Genomic DNA, 12,038 nt, shown 5'->3' with positions numbered 1-12,038 from the left:
AATTTGGCAACACTTTCAATGGTGACTAAATAAAAAATGTATTTATATTTAATGAGGCACTCTGTCTATTTATTATTTATGCAATAATAAATGCCAGTTGGTTATTAATAAAATATTGCTCAGTCATTAATCCTCAATAAATACGGTTAGAGTAATTAGTATTAAAGTGACACAGAATACTTCATAATGAGAAGGTAATTTTCTCTACATTAATGGATTATTCAAACAAACCTTAACTTGCAGTTATCAAGATCAAGACCCTCTAGGGAAAGAGAGTAGGGAGTTACAGTGTAACCTTGAAAACTTCGAAAGTTTAAAGACTTGAAAATGAGGCCAGTCGGTGCCCTCAAACTGTTATTAAGAGTCTCAGATTTCTCAGGAAAAAAGGTACAGAAGCCCCCCCAGACCAAGCACATAGAGGACCTGGTATAGAATCTAGGATTTGATCTTAACTAAGTTGTGTGCCCTTGACCTTGTTGAGTTTCTAAGTGTCCTGATTCCTTCATTTGAGGAATGAGGATTTGATATCTCCCCTTCTGAGTTGTAATGAGGATTAAATTAGATTATGTATTTTTAAAAAATTAGTTTTTATGTTGCTGGCTCATAGTGATGTTTGGTGAATGACAGTGCAGGCTAAATCCTGTAATGGAGCAAACTGCCACTCCAAGATAGGCCTCTTTGACATACTGACTATTCTAATCTGGTTATTTTTAAGGAACTGAAGACACAAAAGAAGTTCTGAAAACCAAGTTGAAGTTATCCTTTTGTAAGAGATACTGACAAGGTAAATCTCCACTTATATGGATATCTCCCTTGTTGTACCAAAATGAAGGGAATGACTCTAAATATTTAGAAACTTATCAGTGGAGTTACTCAGTTTTCCTGAGTGTCTCGCATGTATATAAGAAGCATACATGTTATTAAACTTCCATTTGACTTTGTCTTATTAATCTGTCTTATATCAATTTGAAGGGCAGAGAAGACTTTTCCTTCCCCAAAATCCCATAAATAACAAAATGTTTTCCATTGGTGTAATGGAGGGAATTGTAAGCTCTGTTTCCTGAGGTTCCAAATTTTGGAAACTTAACCTTACCTGTTGGGTTGAAATTAATATGTCTCATCTCTTCTCAAAATTATGGCTATCAGTCATGTGCCCTCACATTGGTCATTTCTGGTTGACCTAAGCTGTTTTCATAAATGTCAAATCACTTTGATAGCATGCTATTTCTGATTACAACAGAAATAACACAGTGGAGTAGAAAAGTGTACATCTGGGAATCAAGAAGACTGCATTCCCATTCCAGCTCTGCATAAACTTCAATCATTTACCTCACTGGGCTTGAGTCTTATCAAAATGTTGGGACAAATAACTTCTATGTGTCTACCAGCATTTTGCATATAAGTATTTTTATGACTCTTCTTTAAAAAGTGGGTTCTCAGAATTTTTTCTTCTAAGATGTGTTTTAAAGGCTGGACCTTCCTGGGAAAGAAAGTGCTTTTGGTGACCCTGGGTTGAGGAATGATACACACAGTGATTATCTTAACACAGCTCAATGCAGAGAAATATTGCTGAGATGGGAATGAGAGCTGAAGAGAGCAGGTTTGGGGGCCGACGGCAGAGGGAAAGTTGAAATTTCCAACAAGCAGAAGAAACTGACCCTGAGAGCACTGACAGAATCATGACCATGCAGATCTCATTTAGTTCCCAGATTACAACTCCACTGTTGCTGTGAGATGAAGTTCATCAGTTTCCAATTTAATTTCATGATTCCAAGTGTATTCTGTGTGCCAGGCATCATGCTATGTAGGGAAATACGGAGCTGAATACATTTCTCCCTCCCAGAACCCTGTAAATGAACAGATCATTGTATTAAATATCAGTGCAAGAAGAGAAACAAAATTATATTTTTAGAAAGCCCTCTCTTCTGTTTATCTTCTAAAGAATAAGGGTAGGAAGGGAATGAAAGCCTTTCCTAAACTCCCTGAAAAAGTTCTTGCCTATTTTGAGGTGCCTCTTTGTAACTTATTCGTGGTTCTTCTAAAAATGCTGTGCTCTGCTAGAGGCAGTTTAGTATAAAGATATATAGGTATAGGGTGGTATAGTACCCAGAGCCAGGATGGACTGGGCCCAGATCTTGACTCTGCCATTTCCTAGCCTTGTATATGCCCTTGAACTACTTGCTTAATACCTGGTGCCTCAGTTTCCTCAGCTGTGAAGAGGATAATAATTGTGCCCTCCACTGGTTATTTCTGAATTTCAAATGAATTAATACATCTAAGGCACTTAGTACAGTGCCTGGGACATATCAAATGTTCAGTAAATGGTAGCAAATATTATTATTAATACTCTGCTCATTTGCCCCAAATATGCCACTTCTGATTCTCCACAGAAGCATTTGGATTGAATGTTCTAAATCAGATGCTAAATTATATAATAAAAAGAGCCGAGGTTTCTGAGAAATGCAGGCAGGAGTTTGAACTTTTTTCTGCCACCTATTGGTTATGTGCCTGGTGAGGGCTTTCAAATCTGTTCTAACTTCTATTCCCTCATCTGTTAAAAACAAACAATAACAACAAAGGAGATAAGTTCAAGGGAATAAAATATCACCTTCCCAGTAAGATTGAAAAATATTGAGTTTAAACAGAGCTAAAGGGTTTTTGTATTGTCTTGCTTTTGTTTTTTGTTTCTTGTGTAGGACATATACCTTGTATATGTTCATGGATGTCCATGAAAGGGATAGAACATGTAAGGTTTTCCCAACTCTTAACCACAGAATTCGTTTTGATGGCATACCTATTAACATTTTCCCAAAAACTGGCATTCTCTAGAAAATTCTTGAAATGTTTCACCTAATCTAGATTCTTTGTTTCAAGGATGAGGACATATGGTTGGGGAAATGTCTTAGTCTGTTCAGCCTACCTAACAAAATACCATATTTATTTTCCCACAGTTCTGAAGGCTAGAGTCCCAGATCAAGGTGCTGATGGATCTGGTTTCTGGTGAGAGCTCCTGTGTTGTAGACGGCTGCCCTTTTTCTGTGTCCTTATATGGCTTTTTTGCTGCATGCACATGGAAACAGAAAAAAAAAAACATCTCTCCTTCTCGTTCTCTTTCTTTCTCCTTATAAGGTCACTAGTTCTACTGGATTAGGGCCCCATCCTCATGACCTCATTTAATCATAATTACCTAAAGACCCCATCTCCAAATACAGTTACATTGAGGGCCAGGGCTATATGAACTGGGTGGGGAGACATAATTCAGTCCAGAGCAGGAAAGGAAAATGACTTCTTCATTAAGGTTACATAGTGAATCCATGGACATCTGATACCAGAACCTAGATCTCCTGGCATGCAATCCCATATTGTTTCAGTGACGCTTCCTAACTGATTGAGTGAGACAGTCTTCTATTCATTCATTTACCCTATGAACTGGGTGGGGAGACATAATTCAGTCCAGAGCAGGAAAGGAAAATGACTTCTTCATTAAGGTTACATAGTGAATCCATGGACATCTGATACCAGAACCTAGATCTCCTGGCATGCAATCCCATATTGTTTCAGTGACGCTTCCTAACTGATTGAGTGAGACAGTCTTCTATTCATTCATTTACCCTATCAACACTGCCAATCATATGCAAAGTCACTATAGTAAGTGACTAAGTATAGCATACTTAGCACTATGCTAGGCTAGTCTTGAGGACCATAGACAAGAGAACACATCCTTTGCCCTCAAAAAGGAAACTAAAATCCTAACTAGAGAACAGGCATGTGAACAGAGTTCAACATGCTTGGCTCATAACATTCTGAACAGCACAGTGTCGATCTGTACTGACATGGGCAAGTCAGTGCCCTGCAGCAGTGGTCAGAACATAGGAGCTGGAGTCACATAGAGCAGAGCTGCTGTCCCAGCATGCATATGCTGGCTGGATGGCATTAGACAAATTGCTCAACCTCTCTTGGAGCCCCAGTTTCTTAATGTAACAAATAGGGATGAGACTTTTTAAAGTAATTTGAGGAATAAACATACATATATATATCATCTAGCATACTGACTGGTACACAGTGGATGCACAATAAATGTTAATTCCCTTTCAGCTGGAGAAAAGATATTAGAGGGTTTTTAGGCCACAGTATCCACAGACGCTTCTTGGACACAGTAACAGACTAATACTTTGGCCTATTAACAAGGATATGTGGGGGTATATCAATTCTAGATTTCCAGGATCTAAGGTGCAGTGCTGGCTTCGATCATTTATCTTCCCTTACTGCAGGGGAGTGATCCCACTGAGAGAGATTTATTAATAAGCGCATGTACTTTGTCGCTATAAAGCCATTGAACCTCGTTTTTAAAAAAAATGGTAGCGTTTGTGTGCTGCTGTGAATATATCCATATACATTTTTAAAACACACAGTTCCTGTCAAAGACCAGCCCTTCTTTAAGAGGACTTTCTTTATGAGGTACCATTTATTTGTCACCTGGCATGGGCCAAGATCCTGTGTTCAGTGTCTTAGACAAATTATTTCTCTTAATATGTAGAACGAGCCAGAGAGGAAAGTCTTATCAACTCTGTATTTTGGTGAACATACTGAAGAACAGCTAGGTTAGAGACAGGGCAGTGGTTCCCAAAACGCAGTCCTGGACCAGCAGCAGTAGGGGCACCTGGGAATGAATTACAGATGGTTTCAGACCAGATCTCAGGTTTCAGACCAGATCTACTGCACCAGAAGCTCCAGGGGTGGGATCCAGGGATCCAGCACTGTGTGTTTCAACAGGCTTTAAAGGTGATTCTGATACATCTGAAAGTCTCAGTCTGCCTATGATCACAACCAGGAAGTGTGTGGTGGAACGGAGCTTGGACTTATCTGTCTATAGAACAGAGCCTTTCTCCACCAGGGGTAATTTTCCACCTCAGTGGGTATTTGGTACTGTCTGGGAACAGTTCTGGTTGTCACAACCCGGGGATGGGGGTGCTACTGGCATCTAGTGGGTAGAGGCTGGGGATGCTGCTAAAATCCTACAGCATGCAAGACAGCTCCAAAATAAAGAATTAACCAATCCCAAATGTTAGCAGTGCCTAGGTTGAAAAATCCTAGTCTACCACTTTATGCTGACCGTGAAGGGATACTTAAAAGGGGAAAAAAGTGAGGGAAAGAAATGAGAAACAGGGGCAAAAGTGGGGAAGAAGGAAAGAAGGAAGGAAGGAAAGAAAGGAAAAGAAAAAAGAAAAGGGAGGAAGGAGAAAGGGAAAGAAAGAAAAGAAAAGACAAAAGGAAAGGAGAAAGGAAAAGAAAGGAAAACTCGAGAGAGAAAGAAAGGGAGGAAGAAGGAAAGGCAGGAAGGAGAGAGGGAGGGAGGGAGGGAGGGAGGGAGGCAGTGAGGCTAAACAACAGGCATACAGAACAGTGGGAAAGCCTGCCCTGCCTTTGGATGTCAGGAAACTGATGATCAAAATGTCCAGTTTAAAATCATTGTGCTGGGATCCCTGGGTGGCGCAGCGGTTTGGCGCCTGCCTTTGGCCCAGGGCGCGATCCTGGAGACGCGGGATCGAATCCCACGTCAGGCTCCCGGTGCATGGAGCCTGCTTCTCCCTCTGCCTGTGTCTCTGCCTCTCTCTCTCTCTCTCTGTGACTATCATAAATAAATAAAATCTTTAAAAAAAAAAAATCATTGTGCTGAGCCTGGGAGCTCCACAGAATGGAAACCAAATAAGTCTTCAGTATAGCATACTTAGTGGAACTTTTGGACATGAAATGCACTTACAAAATAATGTGGCATTTCAAAAGCATGTTGTCCTCTGATAAGCCAGGGCTTGGAACCAGAAAGAAAATATCTGTATGGACAATTACCAGACTGTAACAGCCGATGAATGTGATTTGTAACTTGCAGCTGCTGTATTTATTTCGCACATTAACATACAGACGTTTGTCACCTTACCAAATGCCTTTAATATTTTCTGTCCCAGTGCGAGTTCAAGCTCTGCCTTCTTCCCCTCTCTCTGCCGCTTGATCTCACACCTGTCTCTTCTCTCCTGTCCTCCTTCTCCATCTTGTCTTCTCCTCACTTCTCAATGCTTCTATTTTATTTTCCTTCACTTTCCTCTAAATCATTCTTCCTTCCTTTTTCTTCTCCTCTCACTGGCTTCTTCTCTCCCCTTTTCCTCTTTGTTTCTCCGATCCTCTGCCTTTTCTCTCTGCCCCTCTATTTTCTGGCCATTTTCCTCATCTCTCCTGCGCTCCCCACTCCCTATTATTTTCTGTCTCAAAATCCCAGCACACTGCCTTCTGATAAAGGGGCTCTTTTCCAGAATCATACCTTTCCTGAAGGAAACCATACCTTTCCTGGCTCCTTTTCCTGAACCATATCTTCTCAGCAGGTGTGAGGATGCATGCTTGTGGAAAGGGGGGTCTTGTCACATTGGGAGAGCAGGGGACTCTCATCTGTAAAGGATGGAAAGACTGCGGATTATCCCTCTGCTGCCTAGGAGCATGATGGCCCCATTTCTGACTACGTAGGCAAAGGAAGGACCCCCCAAAGACACCATGTCTTCATCTCTGGAACTCATCAATGATTCCTTATAAGGAAAGGGGTCTTCATAGGTGTGATTACATTATGGACTTTGAGATAGGGAGATGGCCCCTGTGAGCCTGCAATCACAAGGATCTTTATAAGAGAGAGACAGGAAAACTTGATGCAAACAGAGAGAAGTGAGGTGAAGACAGAGGCAGAGACTAGAGACATGTGACTGCAAGCCCGGGAATGCTGGTAGCCACCAGAACAGGAAGAGGCAAGGAAAAGATTCTCCTCCAGGGTCTCTAGAGGTGCCGCTCTACCAACGCAATGCCTGTATTTCCACAATGGGATGCTGATGGTGGACTTCTGGTCTCCAGAACAGAGACAGAATACATTTCTGTGTTAAGTCACCCAGTCTGTGGCTATTTGTTATAGCTGCCACAAGACACTAACACATTGATCTTGAGTCTTATGCCCTCCAAACATCAAGGTCTGAGTTTTTGGATTCTTTTTTTTTTTTTTTAATTATTATTAATCTATCACTCTGTCTTTAGCTGATGAACCAACTGGATCCTATGTTATAATCTTAGAAAACTTGGGTTTTTTTGTTTGCTTGTTTGTTTGTTTGTTTTAACTTGTGGGCACTTTGCATGTTTTGGTATCTGTAGGTTATAAGTTAATTTTACAGCTCCTAAATATAGTACATTTCTCAATCTATTTCCTGCCTTTTGATATATATGCATCAGCTCGAAATCCCAATTCTTTCTTTCCCTGACCTACTAGGATGTAGAAAATAAAGTAGGCTCTGAGTACAAGAGACCTCGCACATAGCTCATCACCTGTGAAGTCTGCATAGTTACTACACCTCTCTGAGTCTCTGAGTCTTTATCTATAAAGCAGAGTTAACTGTTTCTCTTTAGACACGTGAGGCAGAAGAAAGCAGGAGATAGAACACAACATAAATTTATGTAGGGGTACCCACAGTATCATAAATAAATGGATACTTTCAAAACTAAATGACAGAGCATTTATGGAATATTACAGAGCATCTATCTAGCAAAAATAAAATAAATAAATTTAAGTAAGTAAGTTAGTAACAGTGTTTGGACCCACACAAACCTGGATTTGAATCTGAGGTCAACCACTTATTAGTCCTCTAAATTTGGGCAAGTTATTTGTCCTCTGAGTCCTCTTCCTTATCTGTGAAATGGGGACAATACCGTGTAGTACATTGGTTATTGTTGTAAGGGTTAATAAAGATGCATGGAAGTGCCTGGCATAGAGTATGCATTACTGTTATGAGTATTATTGATAAACATCATATCTGTTCATCTTATCATCTGTATCTTGCTAGAAAAACCACTCAAATTCCTGGAGCCTCGAGTGCCCCAACTATGAAACAGGGACAGCTGCCCCTCCCTCCCTGGGTTACTGTGGGGATTTGAGGAAGTCACCTATGTGACAGTGGCTGGCATCATGACCACAGCATGGGAGGCATCAAGACAGCTTCTTCTTCAGGTTATTGAGTATATTATGCTTCTCCCTGCTGCATTGATGAAAGAAACCTCAAAGAAGAAACCTGGTTTTGATGGCTTCTCTTTACTGACATGTTTTAGATAGCTGACCTTCAATTTTATGGAAATCCAATTGATATTATTTAAAATCTGCACTGTGGAAGGGAGACTCTTCATTTTACCAGACAATTCTTCCGTTAGCTGAAATACTCAGTGATTTCTTTAAATGTGCAATTCCCTACCATCTTTTAAAAATATGATTCAAATGAGCAAATCTTTATTAACCCAACGTGTTAGGACCCCTTTTATTGTAGAAAATACACCTGTCTGGGTCAGGACTGCTCTGCTCTTTGTGTATCAGCTTTAGCATTCAATCTGCCTCTCTTGCACCTTGGGTCCACGTCAGTGCCTTCAACTTAGATTGAAAGTCCACTGGGTCATTGCTTTCTGACTGGCATCTATGGATGCTTCCCGGGCAGGGCAGCCACGTGGGAAATGTTGCTGGTCATCACTGTCAGATGACTGCTCTGAGCACCTGTTGGCCTTGAAATTTACAAACAGAAAGCAGAAGCTGACATGGCCTCTCCTTGAAGTCCTGTCCAGTTTCTCTCTGCCTGGTTCTAAGTTCAGAATCCATCTCTCGTTTATGCCAGCTTCTGCCTTCCTTAGCCACCCCCAGCTCAAGGTGGGAGGGTGGGAGGTGGGGTCTGGTAGACTAAGGAAATAAACTGGCATATGTAATTCATTCCGGACCTAATTCTAGGGTACCGGGAACTCTGCTTTTGAGACTGAGATAACGGACTTAGATGCCAAGGCACCAGAGCTGCAACGGGAATCAGAACCGGGGAGCTGGGAAAAAAAGGCAGCAGCAATCAGAAGTAATGCTTCATGTTGCAAGAGTGCACTGCAGTTTTCTGAAGACACATTCTTACATTTATTCTTCACAGCCACCCCTGAGAGGCTAGTAATAATATGCAATATTTTCATAGATTATGTCAATCTACATGCATGCATATTACACAAATATTTATTTATTCATTCATTCATTCATTCATTCATTCATTTGGAGAAATTGAGGCTCCGTGTCCCAGCTGAGGTCAAACATCTAGATAGTGGCAGAGCTGGGATTCAAATGCAGCTCTAGTTTCAGGGCAGATGAGGGCTAGTGATACTAAGCCATTTGCCAATAGAAACACTTGGTTTACCTGAAAATCCTTGGCTTCAACCCATAGTCCAGTGGAAGGACACAGGTGGGGCTCAATGGAATACATCGTGGGGAGGACTGAGTAATTTTTCTACGGGAGTGGGGAACATCTTATCAATATGAGTTGAGGATCTTTGGGGAAAGCCAAAAGAGGAAAGCAATTGACATGCAATTAGAGAGAGCACAGGCAGCTTCCATTGGCTGGGACAACCCTCAGGGGAGAGGCAGTGGAGGAGAGTGAGCCAGGCTGCTGAGAATCATCTCTCAGTTCTGTCACTAACCAGCAATGCGAGCTACTTAACCTCCTCCACCTCAACGTGTTCATCTGTATAATGGGGACAATGATAGCACTGTCCTCATGGAGTTGTTAGGATGACGAAACCAAATGACACTTCTCAAGTTCTTAGAACACTGCCTGCCCCCTCCATAAGCATTTGATAGATGTTAGTTATTATCATTTTTCTCACCCAACCTTGGCTAATGCCCTATAATAGGGCCAACTCTTCCCTTGGCCAAGCTGATTTGTATAATGTATAAATGGTTTCATGGAGGACTGGTCTGGCTTTTCAGGCAGAGATGACACCTCACAGTCTGCCCAAGACACAGCTATGGCAGCATCAGAAATGCCTCCCCACGCACGAGGGCCACTATCCAAAGTGAGGTGTCCTCCAGCACTTTTCTTTAGTTAGTAAATGGAGTCCTCATGAAAGCAGAGCTGAGGCAATGCTTCTCAAACTGTCATCATTAAATTTTTGGGCCCTGCCCCCAGAGTTTTTGATCCAGTAGGTCTGGGTAGGGCCCGAGAATCTACATTTCTAACAGGTGGCCTGGTGAGGCTCCTACCCACTCCCACCCCACCAACTGGGGGAGAAAGGCCTTGGAGGCCCCTTCTCTGCCCCCTCCCAACCAGGTGTCGCTAATTAACCTTGAGGCTCAGTTTCTCCATCTGTGAAAAAGAGTCCCTGGCAGAGCTGCTGTAAGACTGAGATCATCCTTAAACCATGTTTACATAGTGCCTGGGCACAGTGAGCAGCCTGAGCATATTCATACTTACTGCATTTTTATTATCATTTCACAGGGTGCGTGTGGGGCAGAGGAGGCAGCTGTAGCCTGTTCGAGCAGAGCTCAAAAACAATCTCTTAAAAAAAGGCTACATGCATCTCCGACCTAAAGCCAGCCTCCTGTGTCACATTCACACTGAATCCACTCCTACCCATCCAGATTTTTGCTTTTCTCACATAGTTACACTTACTCCCACTGACAATGAAATTTATATTGCAGCCTTCTCAGCCACGAGGAGGCCATTTGCTACAAGCAATGCCTGTGTTCCAGATAAGGAAACTAAGATTTTTGTCAGATTAGTGAGCCTCGACATCCCCAAATGCAAGTTCTCATTTTTAGTGTATAACGTCATTGTGGCATATTTTCTATATAATAGAATTTACCTGTTTCAATTGCACAATTCGTTGATTTTTCGTGAATTTGCCCAGTTGTGTAACCTTCACCATAAATCAGTTTAGAACATTTTGATCACCCCAACAAGATCTCCCGTGCCCTTTTACCCTGCCAAGGATGGCACATGGGTTTCGAGGGTTGGAGGCAGGGCTGCAATAGATAAATCTGCCCAGACCCCCAGGCCAAAGTTTGGAACTCAGGACTCAGGGCCAGTGTCTGGAGACAAGGTGGGTCATAGGTTCATCCCCTGGCACTGCTGAAAGCACCAGAGTGTGTAGCCTGAAGCCACTGGGACTCTGCTAACACGGCAACTTGGAGGGAGTCTGCTGTGAAGAAGAATCAGCAAATATGCTTCATCCTCATGGGGCTCCTTGGTCCAGATGCCCACACAGCTGGCTGTGGCCAGGAGGGACTCTGAATGCCTGGCGTTGGTAAAAAATGAAAAACCAATCCTTCGAGATCCAAGGCCAGATGAGAATTCTGAGTAAACAATAAAAAGCGAGATCCCTTTTGATCCTTCTGCTGCATGACATCTCTAATGGTTGCTTCATAATAATAATAACTACTGTTATTTAGAAATTAATTTGTGACAAGGCACTGTGCTAAGAAATCTCTGTTCCATTTATGATGATGTTATTTAATTCTCCTAACAATGTTTTGAGGTAGGAATATTTTTTGTTCCTATTTTTTTTCCATGAAAAAAAAACTAAGGCTCAGAGAGGTTGAGACTTGCCCAAGTACACACACACATAGTAAGTAGATGACAGAGTCAGAATTAAAAACCAAGGCTGTTTGTTTCCAAAGCCTGTGTTCTCCCCAAGTAGCACAGTGGTGCCAAAATAACAACAACAGAATGTGGGACCAGCACATCACAGTTTCTGGAGCATGTCGCCATTTATTCTCCTACTTAATCTGGATGGGAGTCCCATGAAGGTAGGGGCCATGTCTGCTTCTCTTCACCATTGAATACCCAGCACCTGGTGCTGTGCTTGGCACCCAGAGGTGTCAGTATTTATCAATTTGACATTGTCATGCCTCTATCATAGGAGGTAAAAAGACACGAGAGTATACTGGCTTTGTCACTCAGAAGTTAAGAGACTGGCAAGTTACTTCTTTGTGCCTCAGTTTCCTGATATGTGAACAAAACAAAATAAAATGAAAGAAAAAGGAAATCCTCCATTTCAGAGGATTGTTGTGAAGATTAAATACCCAGCGTCTTGCTGCACGAAGTCAGCAGTCAGTGATACCAACCCTTACAAGTATTATTAATATTCCTATTGCAGAGATAAGGAGATTTGGGCTCAAAAGGAGACTCTTTAGCCAAGAACCAAAGGGAGAACATGGCTGAGGCAGG

General features: G+C 42.0%; 1 protein-coding gene across 16 annotated transcripts in view; it reads right to left on the bottom strand.

Moving 5' to 3' along the window:
- The window catches only part of DAB1 (DAB adaptor protein 1), a 1,117,693-nt gene that overhangs the window by 881,627 nt on the left and 224,028 nt on the right, over nucleotides 1–12,038 (bottom strand). For 11 of the 16 annotated variants that reach the window (XM_049110389.1, XM_049110401.1, XM_049110402.1 and 8 more), the window contains 2 exons: nucleotides 6,335–6,438; nucleotides 1,659–1,847 (listed from right to left, as the gene is read on the bottom strand). The exons of 1 other annotated variant lie outside the window; for it this stretch is intronic. The gene's annotated coding sequence lies outside the window, so the exon portion shown is untranslated. The remainder of the gene's footprint in view (nucleotides 1–1,658; nucleotides 1,848–6,334; nucleotides 6,439–12,038) is intronic. 4 more of the 16 variants (XM_049110391.1, XM_049110390.1, XM_049110395.1 and 1 more) reach the window with 1 other exon arrangement.

This window comes from Canis lupus, chromosome 5 (genome assembly GCF_003254725.2).
Source record: "Canis lupus dingo isolate Sandy chromosome 5, ASM325472v2, whole genome shotgun sequence".
NCBI classification, from domain to species: Eukaryota; Metazoa; Chordata; class Mammalia; order Carnivora; family Canidae; genus Canis; species Canis lupus.
The sequence above is the reverse complement of the archived record's forward strand: the minus strand, read 5'-3'. Positions and strand labels throughout refer to the sequence as shown.